At 37.8% G+C, this 14,286-nt stretch overlaps 1 protein-coding gene across 4 annotated transcripts in view; it reads left to right on the forward strand.

Annotated features, from left to right (window-relative positions):
• LOC131669695 (lysosome membrane protein 2-like) overlaps nt 1-14,286 on the forward strand; it is a 193,838-nt gene that overhangs the window by 35,401 nt on the left and 144,151 nt on the right. The gene's annotated exons all lie outside the window — the stretch shown is intronic.

The raw sequence follows: 14,286 nt of genomic DNA on the forward strand, positions 1-14,286 counted from the left end.
AAAATTGAACGCGTCGAAGCCAAACTTAATTTATTTCTCCATTTGTTTCTTATGTACTTGTCTTTGGACCAAATACGTTCTGGTTGTGCGTTACTGTGAGGAGTACAGAGTACACTGAGCGCAAAATCAGCTAGTTCTGTCTATGGGCGAAACCCAGATTCTTCCTGAATGTCTCGTACAGCGAACCAAAAATAATCAGTCCTTACGTTTTCCGGTAAAGCGTTAACAAAATCTTGCTCGTTATGAACTAATAAATCCCACTCCATTGCTATCATTTCTTCAATCCCTTCAGGAAAGCAACGGGGAAATTGTTGCATAAGTGCATGGATGACATTGGGATTATTAATGTGGTAAATTTCCGACAAAGCATTCTGTGGTAACAGGGATTCAGTACATTTATATCTGACCCAAGGCAAAAAAAGTAGACTATACCAATGAGTAGCCAGGTGAATCAATGATTGTCTTATTCTATCCATTACGTGCGCATATTCTTCTTGAGGTAAATCTGCACCTGAAATATAGTAAATGATATTAAAGAATACAAAAAATTGAATCATATTAGTGTTTTATTATATTATTATATATTATATTGTAGTTTTAGTCGGAAATAACGTTATTGATAGCACGTGATTATTATATGGAACTTAAAACATACTAATACGACGAGCTTCATTGCCAATTCGCATGTCGTTGTAGGGCAAAAAATGATTAGGATCTTGTAAATCAATATACATCAAGTCAATATTTTCAACGTAGTCATGTTCCATGTAACATAATACTACGTATTTAAAATCAGCGCAAATTTTATTAAAAATTTCCGGAAGAATGACTTCTTCAGTCTGCAAAAATCCATTAAAATCTTCGGGGACTTCAAGAATAAAACATATAAAAGCAATACAACATTGAATTGATGGTGACCTCAGCCTTTGAAGTAAATCATTTGCTGCAGCATTATTTGGTGCAAATTCTACTAAAGTAGCATAGATAGCGATTATTTGTTCAGTCATTCGGTATAATGATGGCAATCCTGTCAGCCAACGAGAATCAACGAACCGTAAAAGTCTATGGGTATCTAAATTGAACTGTATCTGATGATGTAGTAGACGATGTAATCGTTTTGCAGATACAAACCAATTATAAACATCTTTTAATAAATGTAAAATGACTGCAAAATACGTTTCCATAAAGTGCTTCGTGCATAAGTGAGCACTATGACACGGGCAAGTTATGTGATTGATACCCTCGAAGTTGTCGTATAATCTCTGACGAACTGAATTATTTACACCAATCATGGTATTGCATCCATCTGTACTTGATGCAACATAATCAGTTCGCCGAAGTGCAGGTCTATTTTCTTCTCTCGCATTGTGTTGGCTGAATAATGACTGTATAGTCAAATTATACAGCGATTCTGCCGTCGCATCACTATGCTCGTTATCATCTCTGTATATGGGAATAAAGTCCCACAATGTAGTTTTAATTTGATACGACCGATCATCAGCAAAGCGAAGAAGTAAGCTTCCAGATTTATCGTTGAAAACTGACGTAGATTCGTCGAAAGGGGTTGCAAATTTCGATCTTGACAGCGTTCGAGCAATTTGTTGTTTGTGCACTGGAGCAACAATACACTGTACAATTGTAGACATTGTTGTTCTCGTTAACTTAACATCCTGAAGTACACCTGGATAACGAGCAATTCTTTTTATCAATGGAAGTAGCGTGTCAATTTTTTTATAAGCTATTCCTTCATCCGAAAACCAAGTTGCAAGCAGGACTGTTATGGTGGCTTTTTCGTGATAAAATGCCTCTTCATCCAAATGTGGATCGAACTCAGGATCTATTGGAACATTGATTTCTGCTACATTATTCTGATGAAGTTCAGATTCCTCATGTTCTATAACACTTCTAATATTGGAAATGAAACTTCTGCGGCATACTATACATCTAGAGCGAGTCAAGTCTAACATGTGCGGTCTCAACCATACCCATCGATCATTGAAACAGTCCCAATGCCACTGGTGATACTGGGAATGTCGACCTCCTGGTCGGTCGATAATTTCTTGAGGAGGTGGTTCGTACCGCTCAGGTCCATGTCTGCGCAAATCATCATGTAGTCTAAAGTGACGACGAAAAGCACGAACGGTCGGTGTAGGAATATTTACATTTGCTGCGTGATTCATCCTACGTTACAAATATGCATGTATATAATGTGTAAATTTACAACATAAGAAGTAAATTATTTGCAGACAGAAAGTTTCACTCGAAACGATACAATTCAATATTTTCTTACGACTAAAATAATAGCATTGTTTGTTAAAAGTTTTTTTTTAAACTACCTCAAAAACTATAAACTCCTTACCTTTTTCTATTGGTTCTTCTTGCAATTAACTAAACAAAATAATCTTTATATTTTATAATCAATAGATTAAGAAATTTCTAATACTAATATAATACGAGTATAGTTTTTTCACTACATAAATGCACAACACGTTTCTTTGATTACGAAGAATTGTTAATCGAGTAACCTCTCTCGCTTTTTGTTTTTTCACACAACCAACATACAAAGATCAGTTTATAATTATTTTTTATTATTTAAACGTATAAATCTACGCGTTATTCCCCTAGTAACTTTACATAAAAAATTAATTAAAATCTTATTTGCAACTGTTAATAATTAATTCGATCAGTTCATAATAAATGTATTTGCCAATTATACACTTTTAAAAATATTAGTCGCCTATCGCTCTGCTTGTGAACTTCTTTTGTTTTGGCAAGATTTTTTTGTAAGAGGGCAGGAGGGAGGAGGATAGAGAATAAGTTGTTTTTTTATACATTAGATAAAATATCCATTGATAAATAGTTTTATAAAGATGAAAGCCAGATATCCATTAATAAACATATTTACAAAGATGAAGTAGCTTCTGATTCAGTCAAAGCTATTCGAGTACCTTATAATATAATATCATTGATTACATTAATCAATTTTTTTATACTATCTTCCTTACTACCACCAAAATTAAAATCCACATTCAAATCCCCAAAAATAATAGCGAATCTAAGTAGAAAAGGAATTGAACCTTTACCGAAAAATTTTGATGAGTACATTACGATACAAGTGCGGGAAAGTAGACTGTTGTCTCGTATGACGTTTACGTGCAAGCGTATATATCCTACTGTATTTTTTTATACGACGTGTGCAAAGTTCGATTACATCGACTGACAGAGCAAATAATGGCTATTGCTGTTACTTTAGCAGAATTTGCACCAAACAATGCTGCAGCAAATCCAAGATGCGCACACGTGATCATCTTTTCCTTCGCTACAAAAAGACAGGTTCTATTGAAGTACTTTCCCAATACCGGTTACTTCGTAATCAAATCTCAAATTCCCTAGACACTGCAAAGAATTCCTTCATTCATGACACCATCCACAATGCAAAGTCTATCACACACAAATGGGGAGCCCTCCGGGACATGGGTGTAGCTTCCAACCCTCTTCCTTCTCCACTACTCCTCTTTTCCCCTGACATTCTAAACGTTTACTACGTTTCAGTTGCCTCTCGTCACCCTGCTCTAACTAAACAAGCTTTCGATGACATAATTAATGTTCCTATATTCGAACCAATTCCCGCTCATTTTCCACAATCCTTCACCTTCTCTACTGTCTCCCAGCGTGAAGTTGAGTTCGAGGTCTTTGCCCTTCGCTCCAAAGGCAAAGGAAACGATGGCCTCTCCTCCTGAATGCTAAAACTTGGTCTTAGTTCTCTAGCTCCCTTCCTCACACTTATAATAAACCAATCCATCCTCACTTCAGTCTTTCCCTCAGCCTGGAAACGCACTATCATCTGCCCTCTCTCAAAAACTAAATCACCCCAGTCTCCCTCTGATACACGGCCGGTAGCTCAGCTTTGCGAGTCCTCTATGGTCCTGGAGCGCTTACTTCACAAGCAACTCTTGAACTATCTGGAGTCCAGCAATTTCTTTGACCCAAGACAGGCTGGATTTCGCAGGGGGCACTCAACTGAGACCGCTCTGATTGGTCTGTTGGAGGATGTCAGACGTGCTGTTGAGATGCGTCAGCTCACGATACTTGTCTTGTTTGATTTCTCCAAAGCGTTTGACAGTATTCCCCACGACCTGCTTGTCCGGAAGCTGCGGGCCTGTAACCTGGCTGACTCAGCTCTTCGCTGGTTTTTTAGTTATCTGTCGGGTCGGTCGCAGGCTGTGGTTGATCGGGCGGGCTCATTGTCTGACTGGCTGCATGTCTGTTCAGGAGTGCCCCAGGGCAGCGTTCTTGGACCTCTTCTATTTTCCATTTTCATTAATGATCTTCCGAAGGTACTGCATTTCTGTCAGCATATGATATATGCTGACGACACTCAAATTTATCATCATTGCTCTTCCTCTGAAATTATTCCAGCCCTCACCAAAGTTCAACTTGACGCCCAGGCAGTCGCGGACTGGGCTACCTCAAATGGTCTGCAACTAAATGTTTCCAAGACCCGTGTCATTGTTATCGGCAGTGAGCTTTACTTATCCTCCTTACATCTTGACTCCCTCCCCCAAATCTCCATCAATAATATCATCATTCCATTTTCCTCATCCGTAAAAAGCCTTGGACTCACGATATCCTCATCATTACATTGGAAAACTCACATCAACAATACGCTCAAAAAGATCTACAGGAATCTAAATTCACTTAAGTTTTACAGGAAGTCCCTTTCGATTTCCACCCGATCCTACCTAATCAAATCCCTCATCTTCCCTCACTTCACTTATGCTTCTATTGCTTTCCACAACCTGGATAAAACCAGGCAGCTTGCTCTACAAGTTGCTCACAATGCTTGCGTCCGTTTTGCTACTGGTTACATTCCTTTCATCCCATCTTCTGACATTGAATCCCACGTCACCTTTCATAGACTACGTCTTGGATGGCTCTCCCTTGAATCTCACAGAAATATTTCACTAATCCTTCTTGCATACAAAACAGTTTGTCTTTCTCATCCCTCATACCTTACTACCTATTTCCAATCTCCAAACTGTCTTTATTTAAAACGTTCCTCTCGTAATCCACCTTCAGCTTTCTCATATCCAGCTCCACGTACTTCGACTTGGATCCTCTCTTTTACAGTTCGTTCCATGTACCTGCTAAATCAACTATCCATAACTAACTTTGACATTTCTAGATATAAGGAGCTTATATCTTATTATAATATAAGTCATGGCTGTTCTACCTCTTTACGGTCCTGGAACATCAGCACTTCATCCAGAGGGTCACGTCCGAATCTTTAACAAATCTCTCATCCCTTCGAAAATTACTCACAGTATCCCTTCCTTTCAACGTCTCAGCCTTCACTGACAGTCCAAATTACCTGCAGACACCTGGTTCCTACCTCTCCTATAATTTCCCTCCCTTTAACTCATAAATCCTGGAATATTGAATCTTCCTCCGTCTTCTGTCTAGATCTTATTTCTTCTTCTCCCTCTTCTCCTCCCTCTATCCTTCCAACGTAGTTGTCACATGACTTGCATTAATTGTCGTTACCAACTAGATTTATCTGCCTCCTTGAGGTCATTTCTTTTTTTTTTGAGGCCCACCTATTCTTTTTGCTCACACGACTCTCTTCCCTCTTTCTTTTATGCGACTTATTTTTTTTTCCTGTACTCTGCGACCTGTGTATCTCCAGTTTTGTATTGTTATTTATATTATTTTATCAGTGTGATATTATTGTCTCACACTCCGTCATTTCTTATTGCCTTTCTTATTGCGTTTTATCCTGTTATGTTTCTTGTTATAATGCCAATGTATAGCGTATGTTATCTAATGTGTTTTATTGTTTTATTATTATTGCGTATTATTGGTTTATTAATGTTTGTGATTGCTTATTATTATAGTTATTTTATTGTTTTATTGTTTTATTACTGTAATAGCACTTTATTTTTCTTGAAGCCTACGGGGTTATACCCCATGGCTAAATAAAAATGGTTTAATCTAATCTAATCTCTCTCTCTCTCTCTCTCTCTCTCTCTCTCTCTCTCTCTCTCTCTCTCTCTCTCTCTCTCTCTTTCCCCGTATTATTGTAAATTATTTTAAATCCTATTCGCGTGCGTTAGTCTTTCGGCCCGTCAAAGACTGTAGTTTATTAAAGATAAACAATATTAATTTTATTCGCCGCATTACGTTATTTCGTTTCTATTAGTTTAACAGATCTATTGCCGGTTAAATTTTAAACCGCTTTCATCTAGGGGATTGGGTGGAATTAGCATTAGGGCACTCACACCTAAGATAGATTGAGTATCACAAGTCAGGTGACATAAGGTAAGTTCAATTCTGTTGGAAAAAATACAACTAAACGAAAGTATCAAACGTAAAGGCGAATACACGTATAATCATACGTGTTTAACGGAATGGTGGTCAGCTCTGCATCGTGGGAGTTTGTACTTTAATAAATTCCTTTTGTACTAGCTAATCCACCCCGTTACATGGCGCCCGACTGATATTAAGACCTGTTTACCAAAAGGTAAACGCAATAAGCAAACCAGATGCCTATCCTTTACCATATATGAACGACATCCTAAGACGGCTAAGGGATGCTAAGTTTATATTCACGCAGGACTTAAATAGTGCGTACCATCAGATTTCACTAAAGGAAGAGTCGCATCCAATATCGGCGTTTACAGTACCAGGGTTGGAGCATTTTCAAATCAAGAGAATGCTCTTTGCTCTGTCATACGCGGGGGCGACCTTCCAGAGGTTCATGGATAAGGTAATAGGCCCGCATATGGATCCATTCGCTTTTGCCTACCTCGACGACGTAATTGTGGTTTCGTCGTCATTTGAGGAGCATAAGCGGCACCTGAAAATGGTATTAAAAATAATTCTAGGTGCGGGCCTAACCATCAAAAAAGCCAAAAGCCACTTCTGTAAGACTATAAACCGCCCGACGAAAAAGAATGTACGTTTCTTTGGGAGGAGGAGCAAGAGCGAGCTTTCACGAGGTTGCAGGACGCAATGACTTCCGCCATAACACTGCAACCACCCAATCCTAGCGGTTAGTTTGTACTACAAACTGACGCCAGTGACAATAGGATCGGGGCAGTCCTCACGCAGAATATCGATGGAGAGAAGCCTGTGATCGAATACGCCAGCCGATCACTCAACAGTGCTGAGAGAAATTATACAGTCTCCGAGAGAGAGTGCTTCGCAGTGGTATGGGCGGTTGGAAAGTTCCGGCCGTACATTGAAGGGCATCACTTCAAGGTCATTACTGATCATACTTGCCTGAAATGGCTCCATAGTATGAGAAATCCCACGGGAAGACTAGCGCGTTGGGCGCTAGCATTGCAAGACAATGTCTTCGATATTGAATATTGAAAGGGAGATCTCAATGTGGTGCCGGACGTACATTTATAGGACCTATGAGGAGGAGGGGACTAAAGTGAGTGCCATAAATAGTCCGCCGGAGACCACTGAATACCAGGAGGTATGCCAAGATCCACACTCACACCCCACATGGAAGGTAATTGGGTAGTATCACTATCAGCCTGATGAGAACGGTGAAGGATCCATCGACAAAGAGGAAGCGTGGAAGCTTGCGGTGCATAGAGAGAAAAAGCACCAAGTGCTCCAGGAGGTTCATGATGCTCCGACGGCAGGGCGTCAATGACGAGAGCGTACGTTCTCCAGGGGTAGGCGCTTGTACTACTGACCTAAGATGTATGATCAGGTCAGGGAGTACGTAAATAGTTGCCCAGTATGTCATCAATGCAAGGTGGAACAAAGGACACCTTTCGGGCTGATGGATCGTAGACAAGTGTCACGATCCTGGCAGGTGATGGCCGGTGATATCACTGGCCCATTCCCTAAAATCTCTTGAGGTTTTGAGTATGTCCTAGTCTTTGTCGACTTTTTTACTCGGTGGGTGGAGTGCATTGCGATAGGCAAAGCCAATGGGAAGACGATCGCAAGGGAATTACAAGATTGTCACTAGGTTTTTGCGCGCCAGATGTGTTCTTATCCGATAACGGAACTGCATTTAAGAATCATGAAATCTATTCATACCTCCAGACGAACGGAATCCAGCACGCCTTGACTCCCGTGTATCATCCTCAAGCGAATCATACAGAGCGAGTAAACAGGACGCTCGAAACCATGATCACGTTGTACGTGAGCCGTAATCATAGGAGCTGGAACGAGCACCTAGCGTTTCCTAGAGTAGCAAGAAGTTGACACGCATATATTCTATAAGAACTGAAATTTCAAAATTCACCGAATAGCAAACACAATATTCGCTGTTTTGATGAACCGTTTTGAAATATAACTGAATATAGTTGCATCTATCGGGGAAAAGCCCGACAGCGCCGCAACAAACACTCAATTCAATTTCTTAGCAATTGATGATTTTATAGAGAGGAGATATCAAAGGCTACTTTTTCTTATAAGAGAGAGAGAGAGAGAGTCTTATGAGTTGAGCGCTTAGTTATCGTAAGGAAAGGAATTAGCAGGCTAACCACTGAATAATTAAATTGTTCTCAAGAAATTGCTGAGTCTTTATTTCGATATAATGCTCGCGCTGCTAAGCAAGGTAGGATAGTGAATCCTCTTGCCGCCGTGACAAGCGAATTTATACTTGCAAAATAGGCTCCTTTCTACGCTTAGTAGTCCCTACAACGACTATTTTTGAAATTAGTATAAACTTTATACAGGTTTTGTCGCAAAATGGCTCGATCGAAATTGAAATTTAATGATTTAAAAAATCAAATAGGAAATAACTAATTTTTTAACATAAATCGTTTCTCGAGGAAAAATCGCCTTTTAAAGTTTTAAGTGATATAATTTTGATATTCAAATAACACAAAATTTACAATAAATTTACGGAAAATTTTTGCATAAGCAAATCGCTTGTGATTAGTGGAACATTATTCAAAATAAAAACGATTAATTTAACTATCCAATTTTGAATAATAATTAAAAAACGAATTTGCAAATTTCTCTTTTAGCTATTTAGAAATCAACAAATTGGTAACAATCATTATCATTAAATTTAGAAATCTACCTGGTGTTCCAGACCATCCGTACAGCCATTTTAAAATTGAAAATACGTGCTTTTGTGAAAAATGTTTCAGATGAAAGTTGTTTACGACAAAGGGGGCCATCTATCTGTATAATTAGTTTTGACCTTGAACATCGTTTTCAAGGTCATTTGAAGGTCGAATTGTTTTTTTTTAAATGGGAACCCCTATTTTTGACATCGGATTCGAAAAGAGCGGGAAATTTTACGTCCACAAAGATATTTAAAAATTTTTTTTCATGGCCTGGAGAAGGTCGATTTAAGGTCAAATGTTTGAAAAACTTCCTAAAAGCGTTTATTTATTTTTTAAGATATCGAAAAATGACCTCTACAAAATTTGTTCAGAACAGAGTGGGCCACCCAATGCACCAAAAACCTTTGACCTTTAACCTCATTTTGAAGGTTATTTCAAGGTCGAAGTGTTTTTTGTAATGGAAACCCCTCTTTTTGACCCCGGATTCGCACATAACGCGAAATTCGACGTTTGGATAAGGTATTATGTTGAGTTTCGATTGATCCACGACGTGCTCCCAGTAGAATTTAATAAATTTAGCCCGAAACATTTTGTTAATGTTTCGCGAATAATATTGGATCTAAATTTCACATGACCTTAGCGATGAACGTCGTGGATCAATCAAAACTCAACATAATACCTTATCCAAACGTCGGATTTCTCGCTATCTGCGAATCCGGGGTTAAAAAGAGGGGTTTCCATTACAAAAAACACTTCGACCTTGAAATGACCTTCAAAATGAGGTTAAAGGTGAAAGGTTTTTGGTGCATTGGGTGGCCCACTCTGTTCTGAACAAATTTTGTAGAGGTCATTTTTCGATATCTTAAAAAATAAATAAACGCTTTTAGGCAGTTTTTCAAACATTTGACCTTAAATCGACCTTCTCCAGGCCATGAAAAAAAATTTTTAAATATCGTTGTGGACGTAAATTTTCCCGCTCTTTTCGTATCCGATGTCAAAAATAGGGGTTCCCATTTAAAAAAACAATTCGACCTTCAAATGACCTTGAAAACGATGTTCAAGGTCAAAACTAATTATACAGATAGATGGCCCCCTTTGTCGTAAACAACTTTCATCTGAAACATTTTTTACAAAAACAAGAATTTTCGATTTTAAAATGGCTGTACGGATGGTCTGGAATACCCGGTATACAGTCGAATCGCTATCTAGCAACGCAATTTTAATTGTTTAAATAAATTATAAATTTTTTATTTATTTATAACTCAGTGAAAAATTAGTTATCAAAGTGTCAAATTCTTGCTTCTCTGTTTTAATACGTTACGAACGCAATTGCATATTCGAATTAGCAATATAATTATTTGTTGCAAAATAACTAACACTATTTACTTGTAAATTAAATTAAACTAACAAATACATATTTAATAACTATAATAACATGAAATTCGAGATTAGCGCATCAAAATTAACTAAAAAGTGCTTTTGTTCATTAGAAAAAACTTTGCAATTGTCGATTTTGCATTGTAAACAATAAATTTCCCACGCTCGTGACGTCACGCTTCTTATATGGTCTTGTTTTTGCCGAATTGCCCTAACACATTTACATATATGTGAGAAGAGCGGCTTCGCTCAATTACCGCTTTTCTTTAGTTTTCTCGTGCACGACGGGTTGCTATTTTGCAGTAGGAAAAAGGACAAATCAGACTGGACCGTTACACATCAGATCGCAAGCAGCAACAGGATCAATAGTAGTAGTAGCATGGGTATTATCAGCAGCAGTAGCGCAAATAGCATGAGCACCTATATAATCGGCAGCACAAACAGTATCAGGACCAGTAGTAGCATCAGTTAAGAAACAAGAAAAATACTTTGTACTCAATATAAAACTTATGCAACCATGAACGTTATATTCGCGCTTTCGTCTCGTTCGTGGGTCTGCCCGCGGGGTAGTACCTACCGGACATGAAATTAGGACACGCGTTGTATACGCGTTGATGCGCAGGAGAGAGACCAGCCATGTTAACGAGCCATTTGAGCTGCAATGTCGAATGAATACAAAAAGTACCGTACGTTCTCTCCTCAGAAAGAAGAGCATCTTGAGCAAACTCTAGAGGATGCGAGACATTGAGAGTAGCCACCTCCAAATATACCAACCGTCATAGGAAGTGCATGAGTACCCTTCTTCCCTAATTGAGGAAACTTGAGCGACGGCAAAAACGGAGACATCGTGAGGTAAGCTAGCCAACTCCGCGCAATACACGCATGTGACCCGTAACCGTCCTACGCGCGTCATCTAAGGTATAACCCAAAGAGGATCACCAGCCAAACTCACGCAAGCTCGAAAACTACGACGGTATAATTATGCGCATATCCGTGAACAAACGATCACGGCGTGCACATGGCAGCGAACAAGATGGCGGCGACTGCACCTGTTACCAGGTATGAGACTATGTACTAGAAATTATCACCGTTGCGCAGATCTTAGTTTATAAACGACAAATAAATGATACCATTGTAATAATAAAGGACAACAAGTGTTGATTATTGTTTGACCCTTCAGAAGTGCCCATTCTTATTTGATACTCGTACTTTCGTTTCTACCATATGCCTACGCACTTTCACGTCCATTTTCAGCTAGCTGAATTTAGTTATATTTTTAAGTGAAACTGAAGCTGCCCAGGAAAAGTAGTGGCAGCAATTAACAGGAACTTCGCCCAGAAGCAAGGGCGACACGACCAAAGTAAGATCGCAATACAAGGTTCGACGCAGAGGAAGCGTTTGTGGTTGCCGTGGGGCAATTCTGGGTAAGTGCACAGAGTGCCGCTAGAGTGTGCGCGATTGTGCACGGCGCGGCGACACTTGCACCACTTGCACTTATCCTTGCGCACGCGAAGAGGCTTGCCCGCAAACCTATCCACCATGTAGCCCACCAAACATCCTACCCTCTTACATTTAATATAAACTTGAGAGTTTTTCACTAAAACTTTCAACTTGATTTTCTTATTCTAGGTGAGAATGAGAGAGCTTATTATTACTGCTGGCTATTGTATGGAAGATTCAGAGAATCAGGAGAGGAAATTAACAGTTTAACTACAAAAATAAGAATCACGTGTATATAATACTTACCGCCATCACCACTACAAAAGCAATAATAAATTAACATAAAAAAGTTATAGCAACAGGAATAATAATAGCAGCAGAATCAATAGCAATAAGGGGGATAAGAATAAAAGTAACAACAGAAACAAGAATAACGCCCAAATTCTACTGCTACTAAAAAAACGAAACAGAATCAAATTAGCTTAAAATTTAATGGATAAGAAACGTTAGGCTAACTTATTTTTTTTCTTTAAATATAGATATATATTTATATAAAAATTAGAATCTATATACATGGTGATCCAAAAGTCTTGGAATGTCGGAATAACTTAGCATTACTACTTCACAATCGCATCTTTCCCTAAATTAAGTACTCAAGGGATCAAGATATGATGTAAAATAAAGAAAATAAATAGCTAACGCAGTAAAGAAGTGGGTTGTAGATAGGTTAAACTTTATTGGTTGCTGTCACAAAGAAACTACACTAAATCTTATCTCGTACAGTCCTTTCTGTGTTTGCATCTTGGAGTGTGTTGAGATGTCCCTCTATATATGCGTCTTGATGTCGCCTTGACTGGGTTGCCTGGAGAGGTTATCCGTAAGGTTCTGCTGCCAGACCGATCAACTGTTAGATTAGAACAAGAAGCGATGATGCGCATTCTTTTATATCGAGGGCTGGAGCATAAGAGCATTCTCTGATCCTCTCATTAGTCCCAAGGAAAAGAGGCAGAATTGATCTAAAAGTGTCGCGTCCAAACGCAAATTACTTGCAACAAGGGTGGAAGGTGTAATATCAGTATACGATTCAATACAGATAATAGAAAACAAATATCGTCAACAATCCTGTTATGAGTTAGCCAACAGAAAAATTCGACTTATCATTGAACTATATTGTAAGGATAGAACCGAAGGACAAACATTTTTACTTAGTCTTTGCCAAATAGTGACGTTACACATTCCTTGTCTTCAATAAACCAGTTTAGCAAGAAAACGGCCAAATTAGAGATTTCATAGCAAAGGAGGAAAAGAAGAGAAAAACAAAAGAAAGGTGTCCTCATAATCAGATCGAGTGCCCTGAAAAACTACATTTTAGGCATAATCTTGCCTTAACTAACTAGATAAATACATAATCTTGCCTTGACTGGCTGAGTAAATATCTAACCTTGCTTTAACCGGCTGGGTTGACCCTCCATCTTGCTTTAACTGGCTGGATGGAAGCTTATCCTTAACTTAATTGGCTAAGAGGAAGCTTAATATTGCCTTGTTTGACTGAGTTAATGCATAACCTTGCCTTAACTGGCTGGGTGGAAATTCAACCTTGCCTTATTGGGTGCCCCGGTTGAAGTTCATGCTCTTTAAATTCCACAATGAAAATTATGGTTAGCGTCAAGGTTATATTTAAGGTCATCTCTGAATATAAAATTTTATGCCGTTTTCATTCCATGGATAAAATATGAGGTAAAGTATGGATAAAGTTTCATTTAAAAAAATCACTTTATTATTATTATTAAACATGTTATATTCAAATGTTTATTAGAATAATAGTTAGTCCCGTCAAGAACATCGCGGCATAAAATTAATCAAATATTATAGAAAATAATAACTCTATTGTTAATTCGAGCGTAATAATTTTGGAGAATAATCAAAACATGGTCATAATGAATAGAAGCGATCAGTTCAATATTTGTAGTTAGACAGATTGGTCTCTCAATTGTTGACAAAAGCATTGATAGATGTAATAGATTCGAGTATATCGCTTAAAGAAATTTTAATTTATATGAAAAGAATAAAAGAAATAGATTAGTTAGAACTATAATTATAAATCGTGTAGATTAAAATTATTATAAATGAATTTTAATTGTAAATTTTTATTTTAATTTTAAATTTAAAGAATCAGTAATAAAAATTTGAATACATAAAAAAATAGAGATTAATGTAAATAACTCAAAGATTAGAGAAGAGCTGCATAGTATAAATTTAAAAAGATTTCAGAGATTATTTATAGATTTGATTCAATAGTTAAAAATTATGAGTTGTATAATATAGCGATCCCTTTTGCCGATACTAAGAAAACTTCTATCATGAAAGTAGTGAAATTTATATTTCTTAGAAGAAGAGAAATAAATATTATGATAAAACATAATAA

The sequence above is a fragment of the Phymastichus coffea genome, unplaced genomic scaffold (genome assembly GCF_024137745.1).
Source record: "Phymastichus coffea isolate CEN01 unplaced genomic scaffold, Cenicafe_Pcof_1.1 PCOF00008, whole genome shotgun sequence".
In the NCBI taxonomy this organism is placed as follows: domain Eukaryota; kingdom Metazoa; phylum Arthropoda; class Insecta; order Hymenoptera; family Eulophidae; genus Phymastichus; species Phymastichus coffea.